Source organism: Montipora capricornis, chromosome 8 (genome assembly GCF_036669925.1).
Source record: "Montipora capricornis isolate CH-2021 chromosome 8, ASM3666992v2, whole genome shotgun sequence".
Taxonomy (NCBI): domain Eukaryota; kingdom Metazoa; phylum Cnidaria; class Anthozoa; order Scleractinia; family Acroporidae; genus Montipora; species Montipora capricornis.
Genome location: NC_090890.1, coordinates 48626977 through 48641976, shown reverse-complemented (window position 1 = coordinate 48641976; position 15000 = coordinate 48626977). Strand labels below are relative to the sequence as shown.

The 15000-nt window shown below is 39.8% G+C and overlaps 1 pseudogene; it reads left to right on the top strand.

Moving 5' to 3' along the window:
* The window catches only part of LOC138060573 (polyunsaturated fatty acid 5-lipoxygenase-like), a 103447-nt pseudogene that overhangs the window by 42713 nt on the left and 45734 nt on the right, over positions 1-15000 (top strand).

The window sequence follows — 15000 nt, the reverse complement described above, 5'->3', positions numbered from 1 at the left end:
GATAATTTGCAAATTAATCTTTAAAGTGAACATTATCCTAATCAGAGGTCAAGCTTCAGAGAGTTAAATAATAAGATTTGAGACTCTTTTTGAAATTATTTGTTGTAAGACTGCTTCGTACATTAATAGGAATATTAATTCCAAATATTAGGTGCTTGATAACCAATAGCAAATTGGTGTCTTAAAAATGATTTATTCAAATTAAAGCGAGAACGAGTTTCGTAATCATGGTAATTACAATTGAATTGAAGAAGAGAAGACAGAGGAAGAGGTAAGATATAAATGAGGAATAGGAGAGGACTGAGGACCGAGCCCTGGGGAACCCCACATACAACCTTGGTGTTTAGAGAAATTTGATCATTGATCATAAGATATTGTTGTCTATCAGTTAGGTAACTTGCAAGCCATGCTAAGGGAATTCCACGGATACCATAATAAAATAAATAAATAAAATAAAATAAATAAAAAATGTAAATTTTACAATGGAACTATAATAATAACATACAATAATATAGTAATAATCAATAGATAATAAGACTAAAATTTTAAAACATTTACAAATACTTGAAAATGTAAAAGTTCGCACAGATTTGTCAATAATTAGACCATCGCAACCATGGCGTATATGAAGGAGTTCCTTGTCCGATTAGTTTTGAAATTGGGCACATAAAAACTGCGCTGTTTTCTTAAGTTGTAACTATTGCGGCTGCGAGTTGGAGGCAACAGATTTCTAATCTTATGATTCGGGTCCGAAAGGATGCTGTTAAAAAGGGTGTTACAAAGCTGATCATGGTGTTCGCTCAGAGGTAAAATCCCCAAAACATCCAACCCAGTGTTGTAGCTGGCGCCTGGTACTATAATCGATATGGCGCGTTTCTCTAAACGTACTAGTTCCTTTTTAAGATACTGGGAAAGGGCATGGTAGAAGGCAGGTATAGCATAATCAATTATTTACCTAATACATGCAGTATAGAAAAGCACTTGGTCATTAGGCGGTACTCTAGCCCGTTTAGGCTGCGCCAGAAAATAAAGCCGCTTGCTAGCCTTTTTGATTAGCTCGTCTATATGAGCGTTCCATGAGAGGGAACTACTTATTGTTACACCTAGCAACTTAACACTGTCCACCACCTCCAGCTCTTTTCTGCCGACAATCACTGGATCAAACTCAGTTGGTTATTTGGCAAAGGAGATTCTCAGCGTTAAGGTGGACTCTGTTATCATGAGACCACTGGATGACCCGGTCAGCTATACACTTGGAATTGCTGGCACCACCCTTTGGAACAAACTCTGACGCAGTGGTGTCGTCTACAAATTTCCAAAGATGTGGTGAACTAATATCTAGATCGGTTATCATTAAAACAAATACTTTTCCAAATGGTCTGGATAGCACAAGTGTTACTAATATTTTAAAAAAGACAACCACACTTTTGAATTTTCGGAACATGTTTCGATGTTTCAAACATCATCTTCAGCCATAGAGAGTGTAACATTAACATTTTTTACAAGATAATTCGTATATATATATAACTATCAATACAATGATTCTTTGTAGATTAAATGTTCGTTACAAGTACGTAAAATTCAAACGAACCAACAATATTATAGAGAACACAACTGACATAACGGTAAAAGTTTAAAAGTGTAATGCTAAACTGACATGATCAACTTTTTTGTTGAGTTCGGGTTTCAACCGCTCAATATGGAAGCTCTCCTTGATTTTGAGTTGATAGAAAGAAGTAGCATTATCAATAATTTTGAAGCAAGAAACATCACAATTATCGTGACAATTTTTAGAAGAACTAAGATGCTTGAAAATATGAGAATTTTTGTCCCGGAAAAGGTGCTCATTTACACGTGTGTAGAAATGCCTGTTGGTTTCACCAACGTAGCGAGCACCACAGCCCGCACAAGTAAATTTGTATACAACACGTGATTTGAGAGAATCCGGAATGAAATCCTTTGGACTAAAAATGTTGCACAGTTTGAATGGAGAGAAAATTACTTTAACATTTAAATCCTTGCAATACTTGTTAATAATAGATGAAATTTTCTTTCTGGTATAAGTTGAATAGAAACCGATGTAAGGTAGTTTGTAAAAGTGGTAGTTGGATACATCATGTTTAGGGGCTTCTTTTGTAGTAACATTTCTAAGATAACCTTGAACGGACTTGTCAATTAGCCAACTGGGAAACATATTACGTTTCAAAATAGTAGTTAGAGTATTGATATCGTTTTGAAAACCCTGAGTAGTGTTGTTAATTTTATATGCCCTGTCGATGAGAGTTTTAATTAACCCTAATTTGTACTGAAAGGGAGTAAAACTAAAATAATTTGTAAGTAGACCAGTGTAAGTCTTTTTTCGAAAAACAGAAGTGATACAAGAACATTCATTGTTACTTAATCTCTGCTTGGATAATAATAATCTAAGAAAGGCATTGGTTGGAAAAATACACCGGTACCCAAGTATTATATTATCGCAGATACGTAGATGACATTATTTGTTGTTTTCAAAATTCTCATGATGCAGATATGTTTTTTCAATACCTTAACAAATGCCATCCCAACATTAAGTTTACAATGGAAACAGAAACAGATGGCACGCAAACTCCCCCACCACGACTAGGCAGCGGTCTACGGAGGAGCCACTGACAGAATAGTTTATTATTATTATTATTATTATTATTATTATTATTATTATTATTCATTGTTATATTTTATTAATTTTTGAACACGTAACACATTCGGAAGTTTACATTACAGTTGAATACCAAGATACATATAAAAAAGAAAAAGAAAATTCAGAAAAAATAATCGAGCTATCTTTAAGTTGTTTGAATAGATGTAATACATCATGTATAATAAAGTATAATTAAAGCTTCTCATAGCCCTATGCGCAGCAAGGCTTACTTGAACAAGCCAAACACGATTTCTTTTACAAACTAGTATTGTTTGTTGCATTAAACCACCACACCAGCTGACGAGTAAAAGACAAGGTGAATTGGCAGTCTAGAAAAGTGTTTCCTATGGAATCTAATTCACCGCAATACAAGCAATCACTTTCACTGTTAATTCCATATCCTTTTAATTCCTTTTTGGTCACCAAAAAAAAATTGAACTTAAATTATGGAAGTTACTGTCAGGTATATCTATGAGAAAATGCAATCCTCTGTCATAATTGATATGGTAATTTCCAAAGCACCAATGCATCGATCCGAACCTGCAGGGCGAACACTAGTTTCAGGTATCATCTAGATAGTCAAAATGTAGAAATGCATAATGGCAAAAGCAATCACGCAAATAGGCATAACGTGAAAAGGCATAACTTAGATAGACATACTGCGAAAAGGCATCTCTTTAAAAGGGTTAACGCAAAGAGAGGGAGGGAGGGGTGGGTATGTGGTCGGGAGTGGGGGAAGGGTCGGTAATTGCTGCTGAAAGCACGACAAAACTAGCCCCCGCAGAAACTCGTGCCGCTAGTTCAGATAATACCATTTTGAAAATGGTTGCAAATTGTGCAGGTTCTGCTTCACAGTAGACAGTTTCGTCTCTTTTAAGCGATGCAATTCGGCTTCTGAGCGACGAGAGAACGACCGAAGGTCATTCCGAGCAAGAAAGAGCGCTTACTGAAAAGGGTAGCGGCGAATTCGCAAGCTTACGGACATCGTTGTGGCAATTTCAAGCCTAATTACAATAGGAATTTCAAGCTGTCGGCTTCTATTTGGAATCTTGGTCGGCCTGGTTGACCCGTATAAAAAACAGCAGGTACCTGTGTAGCATTGACTTCGTGGTAAATGTTTTCTGTCATTGCCAAAGCTTTTCGAAGAATAGACTATCTGTGCACTCTGCGGATTAATAGTTTCAGCTGATAAAGGACATAAATTAATTGCTTAAGTCGAAAGGAATCAAAATCACTTCAGGAAACCATTTTCTTCCTGGCGTAATAGTTCAGTAACAATTCTCTAATATTGAGCCAAGACATTCGAGTGGAAGAAGAAGGTATCGCCCGTTCGATCACCATCTTCTCAAAAAAGATACGAAGGCTCCAGGTCATTCCTACGACCGCTGATTGTCTCACGTAATGATTATTTGCGTGATGTCTATTTGCGTGGTGCCTACTTGCGTGATGCCCTTTGGCGTTATGTTATGCCTATTTGCATTAAGCTTTTTCGTGTTATGCCTATTTGCGTTATGCTTACTTGCATTTTGCCTTTTCAGTCGTTTTATGCCTATTTGCGTTTTGCCTTTTCGCGTTATGCCTATTTGCATTATGCCTTTTTCTGCATTTTGACTATCTGCATGATACCTGAAACGGGTGTTTGGATCGATGCATTCACGATTTGGAAACTACTATATCAATTACAGAGGATTGCATTTTGTCATAGATATACCTCCATATTAAATTCTCTTAACTTATTTTCTTTACACATTTTTTAAACATCTTAAAAGATTCTCGCCATGCTATAAGCCAGCTGGAGTTAGCTGATGTAGCTTTAAATTTAAAAGCCAATAAAAGTCCCGAGATTTTAGTTTTTCTAAAGTAATTTTTATATTATTATATTATAATTACCAATTTCATTTCTTTATCAAGGTCTGTAAGTGCAGTCCCGTGTGAGGTGTCCCTTCCTCAAGAAACCAGTGAAATATGTAAAGCGATGAGGGACAAAGAGCTGGCTGGAAAACAGGCCACGTTTACCTACAAATTCGACGCTTCCGTGCACGGCTTTGCATTATTAAATATGACACCCAGTGAACTGGCTGTTTTGTTAACTCAAGATCCTTTCAGCAGATACTGGGTCACTAGTTATCTTTCCACGGTTTTAGCAAGCAATGCATCTCTTTACCAATATTTGAGTATCACTGGTGGAAAGGAGATCACAAACATTTCAGAATATCTCCCGCTATCAGCATTTTTCCAGTCATTTCTGGAGCCAGCAATTGGAGTAAGTAGATGAGGGGGGGTATTGGTTTCCTGACTACTGAGTACTAACCAACCAGAAAACGTTTCCTACCCGGAATTCCTCTCAACGAAACGGTCTCTTTTTCCCGTCTAGAAATACGCAAGACGACCTTCCAGATATGAGGCTTTCATTAGAAAGAAACCTTTATGGATAAGCGACAAGTACTTCACTCAGCAGCGTCTGGCGGGAACCAACCCGATGTCCATCCGCCAGGTGACCATCCATGGAGGTAGGGCTTAAACTGTCAGCAGAAAAAGTGGATCTGTCTTACTTTGACTGACAAAACTTGAGTACAGTCGAACCTCCACTAAAGGACGCCACCTGTAATCGGACGTCTCTCGTAAGCGGACACGGACATCTATTCAGGGTCCACAGGGTCTAAAATATCCTCCCGTATATCTAACGAAATGGGTTCGCTTTTAACGGTTTTATCGCAGACTGTCCTGGACAAAACATAGTCATTTCGATTACAATTAGCTTTTTTTCCTTTCATTTCCTTTTTAAACTTTTCTTCAAGCCAGTCGCACAAAAATTTGTCTCCTTAAAGGAGCAACCAATTCTATACCATATCCTGCTCCTCTCACAGTTTATCCGCTTTCCCGTTGTAAGAACTGCTGTTGCTGAGTTAGACGCACTCTTCAGGAACTTCCTCACCCAATCTCAAACACATTCTAATGAACAAATGGCATCTTATACAAAACCAGCCCTTACTAAGAGAAATCATTAAAAACTCTCCCCTAGGAGGTCTTTGAAAGATGTACTTGTTAGAGCAAAGCTCTGAGGTCTTTCAATTTCCTATATTGACCAATAAGAGTGGTGTTTTGCCTGCCAACTCACCTTGAAACACAACCACAAGTTGTCTTAAGGAGCTGTAAAAGACTTGTTGTGGTGTATGATATGCCCTCTATTGCACTTTCTTTTTTCAACCTCCCATGAGCGGACACCTCCCGTAAGCGGACACTTATCCTTGGTCTCGAGGGTGTCCCGCTTACGGAAGGTTCGACTGTATCATGCCTAACTGAAAAGTGACGACCTATGAATGAAGACTTACAGGGAACCTCCTCCTCCTTCGAGGTCAGGCCGACCGGAAGTAAATTCACAAGGTCTAGAATTTAATTTGTACACATGTCACGCTTCTTGATGGCCTCCACCTCGATCGCGGCGGTGACACAGTTCATTTTGGCGACCTCTCAGAAAGGTGAGCCAGTTTTCCCCGAAGGTCTTGGGTTCAATTCCCACCCTGGTCAGAGTTTTTCTTTGTCCTTGTGTGGGCCCATTTCCATTAGTAAGGCTAACGCTCACATGGTTGATATGGGGTTGAAACCTAGAACTTCACATTACACTCTAATCTTCAGTTAAGTCCGTTGTAAATAAGTGTTTTGTCTGTGTTGTCTCTCGCTCTGTTTCTCTCAACTTTTAACGGTGTTCTTCATTGAAATAGCAGTGTTCTTCTCCTTCCTCGGCTTCTCGAGCTCTCGACAGAAATTTCTCAAATTTTGTCGCTTCTCCTCTCGTACGCTTTCCTGCTTTTTATCCCGTTGTTCGTCGCTAATAGTATGAAATACTTGAACACAACTTCCTAAAGTAAACAAGTTTTTGAATGCGATATCAATGCCCACACCATTTCCTGCGTAATTTCCCGCCAGGTTAAACGCGGGTTTCACTTTTCTCGCCAAGAAAATATAACATACCCCTTACCACGACTGACACCTGATTCCCTTCCCTCCTCCGCAAGCAGTGTACGGGCGAGTGTACGAGACGTCAAAACCAAAATAATTATTTCTCGGATTGATAGTTTACAAATTTTCAAGTAAAGCTATGATCCTCGCATTTATGGACGCAATTTTTGCAATTGCGAAGAGAAGCCGGAAAATTTCAGGACTTTAACGGTGTTTGAACCCGTGACCTCGAGATACCGGTGCGACGCTCTAACCAACTGAGCTATTTAGCCACTGACGTTGGGAGTGACCAACTCCAGCTTACTTGATTTCATATCCGCAGTTCAGTGTTTGATTCATTTCATATATCACTTCGTTCATTGTGACCAAATTTTCTTAGCTATGGAGCTCGCGCGCGCGTGAGTGTGCGCTCGAGGAGCTCCGCTATTATTGTCTTTCTGTAGTTAAGTCATCCGGATAAAAAAAGTCCGGATTAAGGGCGCTTTTCTTTTGGGAGAACTGGCTGGCCAGACCCGTCAAGTTGCAAAGAAAATGCAACAATTTGAAGGAACACTTGCATAATAATCCCTCACATATTTCTAGAGAAGTATATATCATCCTCGAAGTGTGTTAATTTGAAGGCGTTGTAGAGTTAGTCCTTCCAACTACCCGGTCTGGCCGGTCAGTTCTGTCAAATGGAAAGCGTCCTTAGCGTCCACGCAGTTCCGGATTCATAGCGGATTAAAAAATATCCACTCTGGAGAGTGCATTAAAAAAATTCCGGATATATTCGCCAACGAATTCGCCGGATAGGTGTGGAGAAGGCGTATCCAGAAAGAAAAAACTGCGGACTCAAACTTTAATCTAATAGCGAACTTAAACAACGACGACGGCGACGGCAACGAAAACGTCATCTGAAAATAGAAATTCGCGTTATTATCAGCACCTATCAATGTTAAGCCGCTGGGGAAGGGGGGTGGGGGAAACACGGGCATAGGAGGGGGATTTGACGTTACAATTCTGCCCGTGGTAGAGACGTTTGATCATTCGTTGAGTTCCGGGGGTTGGGACCTTTGACTTTAACCGTTAGAAGAGTGGGGTCCACTGACGCCATCTTGGCTGATCGCCATCTTGAATGACCGAGAAAGACTGAAAAATAGTACCGCCATTTTGGGATTACCCAGAAGTCACTAGAAGCAAACCGATTCTCTGCGATTCCCTCAACGCCATGAGTGAAAGAGTGAATCTGCTCTATATTTTGTAAGACAAAGGTCATCGAATCTTTTTAACAAGGTTGACATGTAATCCAATAGAAAAGCTTTTGTTTCCGTTGTGTTCTGGTGCATATTTTTTGCATATGTTTGAATATTGATGAGTTTTCTTTGTGCAGCTTGTGTATGCTTGCTTGAATTCATAAGCATAATAAATGTATTTAATTAAATTTGCTATGTAGGTTCTTGTTCAGTACGGCGAGAGCTGTAAGGCTCTGGTAGGTGGTGAGAGTTAAATAAATAAATACGGTGAAAACAGAATTCAAATTTGATGTTGACGACGAAATCTTGGTTCTGCAATTCAAAGACGAATGGCAGGAGTTCGTGGATCTTGACGCTCTGGAACACGTGGCAGATCGTTCTGAGCTCCGGGTGCCCCTGGGGTGAGAAATTTGCACTTTTTTGACCCAGGATGACTTTCCTGGGGCCGGGCATTTGAACAGAAAAACTGATCTGAGTTCAAATCCCCCGCCTATGCCCGGCCTCCTCCCCCAGCAGGTTAACATTGATAGGTGCATAATCACTTCGTGACGCGGGTGTAGTGTTTTCATAAGGATCTCTTTGAGTTTAGGTACAGCTGGGTTGAAGGTGGTAACGAACGGTAGAATGTTTTTGGATGTCTTTATTTTGTTTTTCAAAGCCACATTTGGCGATGAGAAAACTACCTCTGCTAGTGTTTTTTCAACTAGCTTGCGTGGGTAGCCTCGTTAAAGTAGACGCGATTGGAAAACCCGTTTGTACGTCTCGAATTTTTCCTCAATCGAGTTCGTTCGCAAAAGGCATAATGTCTCTCCTTTGATGAAACCCTTCTTTAAGCTGAGAGGGTGACATAAAGAGAAATGCGTGTATTGGAACGTTTCTGTGGCTTTAAAATAAGTTTGGACATCAAGGAACACTGTGCGTTTAGATTTTCGCAAGTGAATTTGATCGTAGGGTGGAATTGGTAAGCAAATTCAAGCTGTTGATTTCGTGTTTGCTTATGGTCCACACTGAAAAAAGGTTATCAATGAATCTTTTCCAGATAGTAGGTTAAGGGGGGCTGGATAAAAGTAGTTGTTTGTCGATGTGAGCCAAAAAGATGACTGAGAAAGCTACTGCCATTTTTGTGCCATTGCTATACCGTGGGTCTGTAAATAGTGCTCAACATTGAATTTGAAGGCGTTTTCTTTAAGAATCAGTTTCATGAGGTCCCCAAGAGTGGATGTGGGGATGGGTGGATTTGACTGATAGTGATTTTCATAATATTGGCAGATAACCTCCATCTCCTCTTCCTGCGGGATGTTGGTATAAAGTGAACAGACATCGAGTGTAGCAATTATTGCATTGTCTGGAAGTTGCGTGTTTTGTAGTGTTTTGTGGTGTCTCAAGAGGAAATGAGGGGACAGAGAGGGAGGCTCCCGGTCCAGCCCTCGGGATATGTCATGTCCACGAAAGTTATTTTTAGACGAGTGGAAGTCTTTGTTCTAGCGGAAGTCTGTCTTCCGAGACGTCCGCATGGAGGCCAACCTCGGTCTGATGTTTGAATAAATATAAATATTGATCAGCCTTCCACGTGCGCCGCCGTTTTCTCTTTTCACTAAGAACCTGAGAGCGAGGCAAGACTGTGTGTGGACGTCTCGGAAGAAGGACTTCCGCTCGTCGAAAAATAACTTTCATGACATATCTCGGCCAACGCCCTGATCCTCCCTTTCTTTCCCCTCATTTTCTTTTGGGTGTCTTTAATATATGACTGTTTCTTAGCAATAGGTTGTAAAAGCGAATCGATGAAGCATGAAATACGTTCTGTAGGGCCACCACTACCGGAAACTATCGGTCTGCTGACTGGGTTTGGTTTGTGTATTTTCGTCATGCAGTGTATAGAATACCGGTATTCTGGGTGGGTTCTGGCTTTGATTGAGTCATCTGAAAGTCATTGAGCCAATATGGTTGTTTGTATACAGTGCATTGACTATGTTGCTGACCTTTTTGTCCGTCGAGGACACTATAGGATCTTGTAGAGGGGTGTAAAAGTTTGTGTCACAAACTTCTACGTTCCCCTCTCGGATGTTGTCTTGGGCATCGATGACGACTGTTGTGGTCCCCTAATCAGCTTTTTTAATGTTCACCTTTCTATATGCGCGTAGTGCGGATAGTGCTTGTCGTTCTTGTGCTGACAAATTGTCTTTAGCATTGCTAAAGAATATTGAAGCAATTTCAATTTTTCAATTGGTTCTGGATAGAGATCGGCTAGTCGATGATTGAATTCTCTTCTCGGCGTTTTCTTGTCTGGTTTGGTCCCGGAAAATTTGGTCCAGCTGTTTCTCGAGACTAGAAATGGTCTCAATGTCTGCGCTGGAGTCTACCCACGCAAGCTAGTTGAAAAAACACTGGCAGAGGTAGTTTTCTCAACGCGAAATGAGGCTTTGAAAAACAAAATAAAGACATCAAAAAACATTCCACCGTCCGTTACCACCTTCAACCCAGCTGTACCTAAACTCAAAGAGATCCTTATGAAAAACTGGTTTTTAATATCTAACGTCCCAAAACTTGCGCACATTTTCCCTATTGCTCCTATTGTCGCCTATAGGAAGGACAAATCACTCAAGGACTTTTTGGTCACAGCTTCAACTCCTCCTCAAATTGGAAACCACCTAAACCTAGCAAATCCTAGGAACACACTGGTTTCCTACACATTCAACTTTAAAGCATTATTAACACACCTACTACCTCTTAAAATCGCAAAATAGAAAGACCACGAGCTCTTCAACCACCTCAAGTCGCATCCCTTTTTCTTTCGCCTTTAAAAACTAAACGGAGTTCTATACGACAAGGAGGGTCACAATATGAATATGATACATATTGCACCGGTATCGCATATGAATGAAAATTAATTTTCATAAGAAAAACGTCGCACTTAGACTCGCTTTGAAAAAAAAGCAGACATCAACTCGGAATTGGCCTTTTCAGGTTTCATGTTCAAACAGTGTGAACGACATGTTTACAAAGGTATTTGGTGTTTGTTTGAATACTTTTCCTCACATAATTAAATTTTGTTGTCTTTAGAGATCATCGAGGAGAAGATAGAAGGTAAAAAATTTGTGACTCTTGTATTGTACATGTAATTAATGGCACTAGCACCCGTTGCGTGAGTGTTTGTAACACCTCGAAGATAAAAGAGTGCACACATGTTGGATACTAAATGAATAACTTAAAACACAATAAGATTTAAATGTCAGGGCAGTTTGTCTATCCATAATTCCGAAGCAAATTTACTTTGCGTCGATGATGACAATGGTGATGATTGTTTTTTTGCGGGACCAATAGGATTGAACTGGAACGAACTCAATGCGACATTGAATCCCACATTTGACTGGGAAACCGCTGTACAAACAGCTCTGAGAACTGATGATTCTTTGGAAGACGTAAGTTGCCTGAGGGGTAGAGATTTCTTGCCTATTATTTGGAAGGCGTAATGCAAGTTATGTTTTTTTAAACGAAAATTTTAACGTGGGCTGTACTGCCGTTTTTAAAGACACCTGTTCTTTTAATGGATAAAAATGTTCAAGTATCAGATATCATTTTTGGACAAGAGAAAATGCAAAATCAGCTTCTGAATTATTCGAAGTTTCCGGTTCCTTTTCCATAGATTTGAAAATGATACATATTTTTGGACGATTTAGTGTGTGGTATCGTAGGATAATTTTACGAGTCTCGCTGTAGCTTGGCGAGCCCGTAGGGTGAGTCACAGCTGTGAAATCTCTTCCGCCAGCTACTCTGTTCTCTTTTAAAAGGAGATGTAATTGTGACCATTTTTTGGCGTCTTTAATTTCAGGCCATAAAAAAGGGTTTCATCTTTGCTCTTCGCTACAAGTTGTGTGATGACATGCCCAGATCCCCGGATCTCACAGATCATGATCCCCGTAGGACAATGAGGAACTCTCTATCTCCTATTGCTCTATTTGCATCTGCAAAAATAAAGGGGACAGATCGCAACGAACTAGTTCCTGTGGCAATTCAAATGGACTATAAACCAGGTCATGAAGTTAAATGCAAATGAATAGAGTAAATACCTGTCGATGGGGAAAGACAATAAATAAAATATATAGATTTAGCGAAGCCTAAATGCGGAGCTCCCGGGCTGTTCATTCTTACTGGCTCTAGGATTAGTGAAAATAAAAGGCTTTGGAATTGTCCGCGTTTTGGTTTTCCGGCGTATATTGCTTAATTACGTCAGTTTCTTCGCTGCCTAACTAGTCAATTCCACGGTTAATTTCACTCGAAAAACCTACTGATCGCATAAATCACGAAAGAATGAGTGCGATATCGGTTTTTCCACCGAATTCACCAGTTAAGCAAATCCTCAGAAAGCGAACGGAAAAGGAAAGAAGCTATTTCAGAGTCGACTGTCAAAAGCCAGCGAATAGGAATCAAGCTAAAATTAGAAATCACAGACGTACTATAGCTCGTGATGTGACAGATCGTCTTTGTCGGTTCAAGGTCAAACAAGGAGTTTTATTGATGTACTTTATTCTACTTTATCTCTTAAAACGAGATCATTTACATTTTGATGTATTTCATTGAAACATAGTTAATAGATGTAGGCTGGTTATGAAACTCGACAAGTTTCTTTGTTTCATGTTTTTGTTCGCTTTTTTGGCCTTGACCCTGCACAAAACCCGACAAAAACACACTTTTTTCGGCAGGATAACCAATCAAAAGCTTCGAATAATTTATTCGAAATTAACTTGTGAACCAAAAACAAAAAATTGTGCAGGGTCACGGTCGGTTCAACATCTAATTACGACTGTATTGTTCCTGCTTTTGAAATTCCCAGGGTTTCATAACCAGTCCCTAGATTAACTATGATTGAAACACGGCAGCTTGGCTTAGAACCAGAATAGGCTAGAAAGGACAAACTTCAAACAAGATCTCCAAAAAAGTACCTGCACGTGCTCTAAACAAACTTCTGAAAACACAAGCTGGCGATATTTCTCCTTACTTTTACGAAAACTCTTTGGGATTACAATTTTTCTAACATAAGGGCACATCGAAAAACAATCAGGCAAACGGAGTGAAAAAAAACCTGTTGTTCGCTCGTATTTTAAAGCCAAACAAACCAGCAAACAGATCAACTATTTCTGTCCAAAAGGAGTACAGATGATTGTTATTAATTCCAGTTGTGAATAAAAATTCGAGTTTCATTCCTGAACAAAGGAAAAAACGACAAAACCACTTTTTATAAATATGCATCCACTTGAAATAACTCATCGGACTAGCGAGGCGGCAGGCTTTCTGTAGTACGCAATTCCGCCAATAAGGCTTAACTTCAGTCATTATTCGCTACACCAAACTTTCCATAGCCAGTGGAATTAGGTACAACTCAACTAACAACATATTAATTACATATTTTCCTATTTACTTTTGCTCATCCTTATGCCTTTCGTCAGTTGTTTCTCTGTTTTATTACATACTCAACAAAATATCGCGTTTCTGATTGGTCAATGATTAAGGTATAAATAGGTTATGGAGTGCAATACGGACAAAGCGATGGAGTGATTTTGTTGAATATATAATAAACAAAAAAACCACATGAACTTACCTTCAAAACATCACTCGTGCCCAAAAATCGCATTCATACGATTTCTCATACTTATTACACACGTACATGTGAGTTGCAATCATTGTCCCATATAGAGTGTTTTCACGTGACGTCCGGCCGCCATGTTAGTGAACCCAACTAATCCTCCTAAAATTGAGCTCTATTATCATGCAAATGTTTTCTTTTGTTTCGGTTCTGATCACGTGAGGGAAAACCCTGTATACTACCGAAGCGTTTACATAATAGCCCATTTCCGTGTTCATGTCTGCCTCCTCTTCAAAGCGAGTCTAAGTGCAAAGTTTTTCTTATGAAAATTAGCTTTCATTCATATGCGAAGTAGAGGTAGTTACCATCACAAAAATTTTGCACTTAGACTCCCGTTGAAGAGGAGGAATGCATGAACTCGGAAATGGCCTACTAATTCGACTTTTATTTCTCTGCTAGCAGAGCTCTCTTTTCTTTTGCGTTTGCTGGGGCTGACGCCTACGGGAAAGAGACCTCTGCCATGGGTCGAACTTCATTGTGTTGAGCATGCACGGCGGTTACTTAGCGACCGAATATTCACGTGATACGTCATGTTGTGTGGGCTCACTTAACAACAGGGAAAATACTGTAAAGGAATGCACGGGACAAAGTGGGCTCAGGTCACAGTCAGCAAACATATAATGGGGCATGCGGTTTGGAGAGTGCAGTCCAAGGTTGTGGACGACGGTTGAATCGAAGCGAGTTTCGACCCATGGCAAAGGTCTCTTTCCTGAACTCGTAAACCCAGCGAACTCATAAGAAAAGAGACGTCTGCTAGCAGGAAAGACTTTAATGTATATTACCGGCTATTTAACTGGTGGTTAGACCCATAAAATTCAAAATTTAAATTTACTGTTTTGCTAATTGTACCTCACAAGTAATTTGCCGTTGGTTTCTCTGCAAGTGTTCCTCCCTTGGTATACAATCATAATTATTTTAGTAAATGAATACTAATCCTTTTGTCAAACATTCTGTCGCTGTTTGACACCGTTTTCGTAAACATTGTTTCAAAATGCTTTTGTAGATTCAGCAGTGTTCACTCCAAGCGATGGGGACAACTGGATGCTTGCAAAGCTGAACGTGCAGGTTACTGATCTCGGATAGCTCAAATTGTGGAACATCTCCGCAAAGGTATAACACTAACACAATGTTTTACCGAAGTGAAGGCTATAGCTATGTTTTCTCCGTGACTTTCATCCAATGTTATTTAAAATATGCCAACCCAGAACCCTAATTGGGCTGTTGAAACAACGACCTCTTTTGTTCCGTGGTTGGCAAGATTTCAATATCCAAAGAAAAGTTACGTCCAATCTTTGCTATTCAGAGTTGAATATCAACCATCTTTTTTAATCAAAAAATAAGGTGAATCATCTGGTTTTAAATTAAACTTCATAACCCTGTTTAACTGTCAGAACAAAAATATGCTCTTCGGAGGAAACGATTACGTAAGCATTGTTAGTACATTCTCTTCGACTGCTGTTTACGCCAACCTCGTTCCCAGGGTCTCTCAT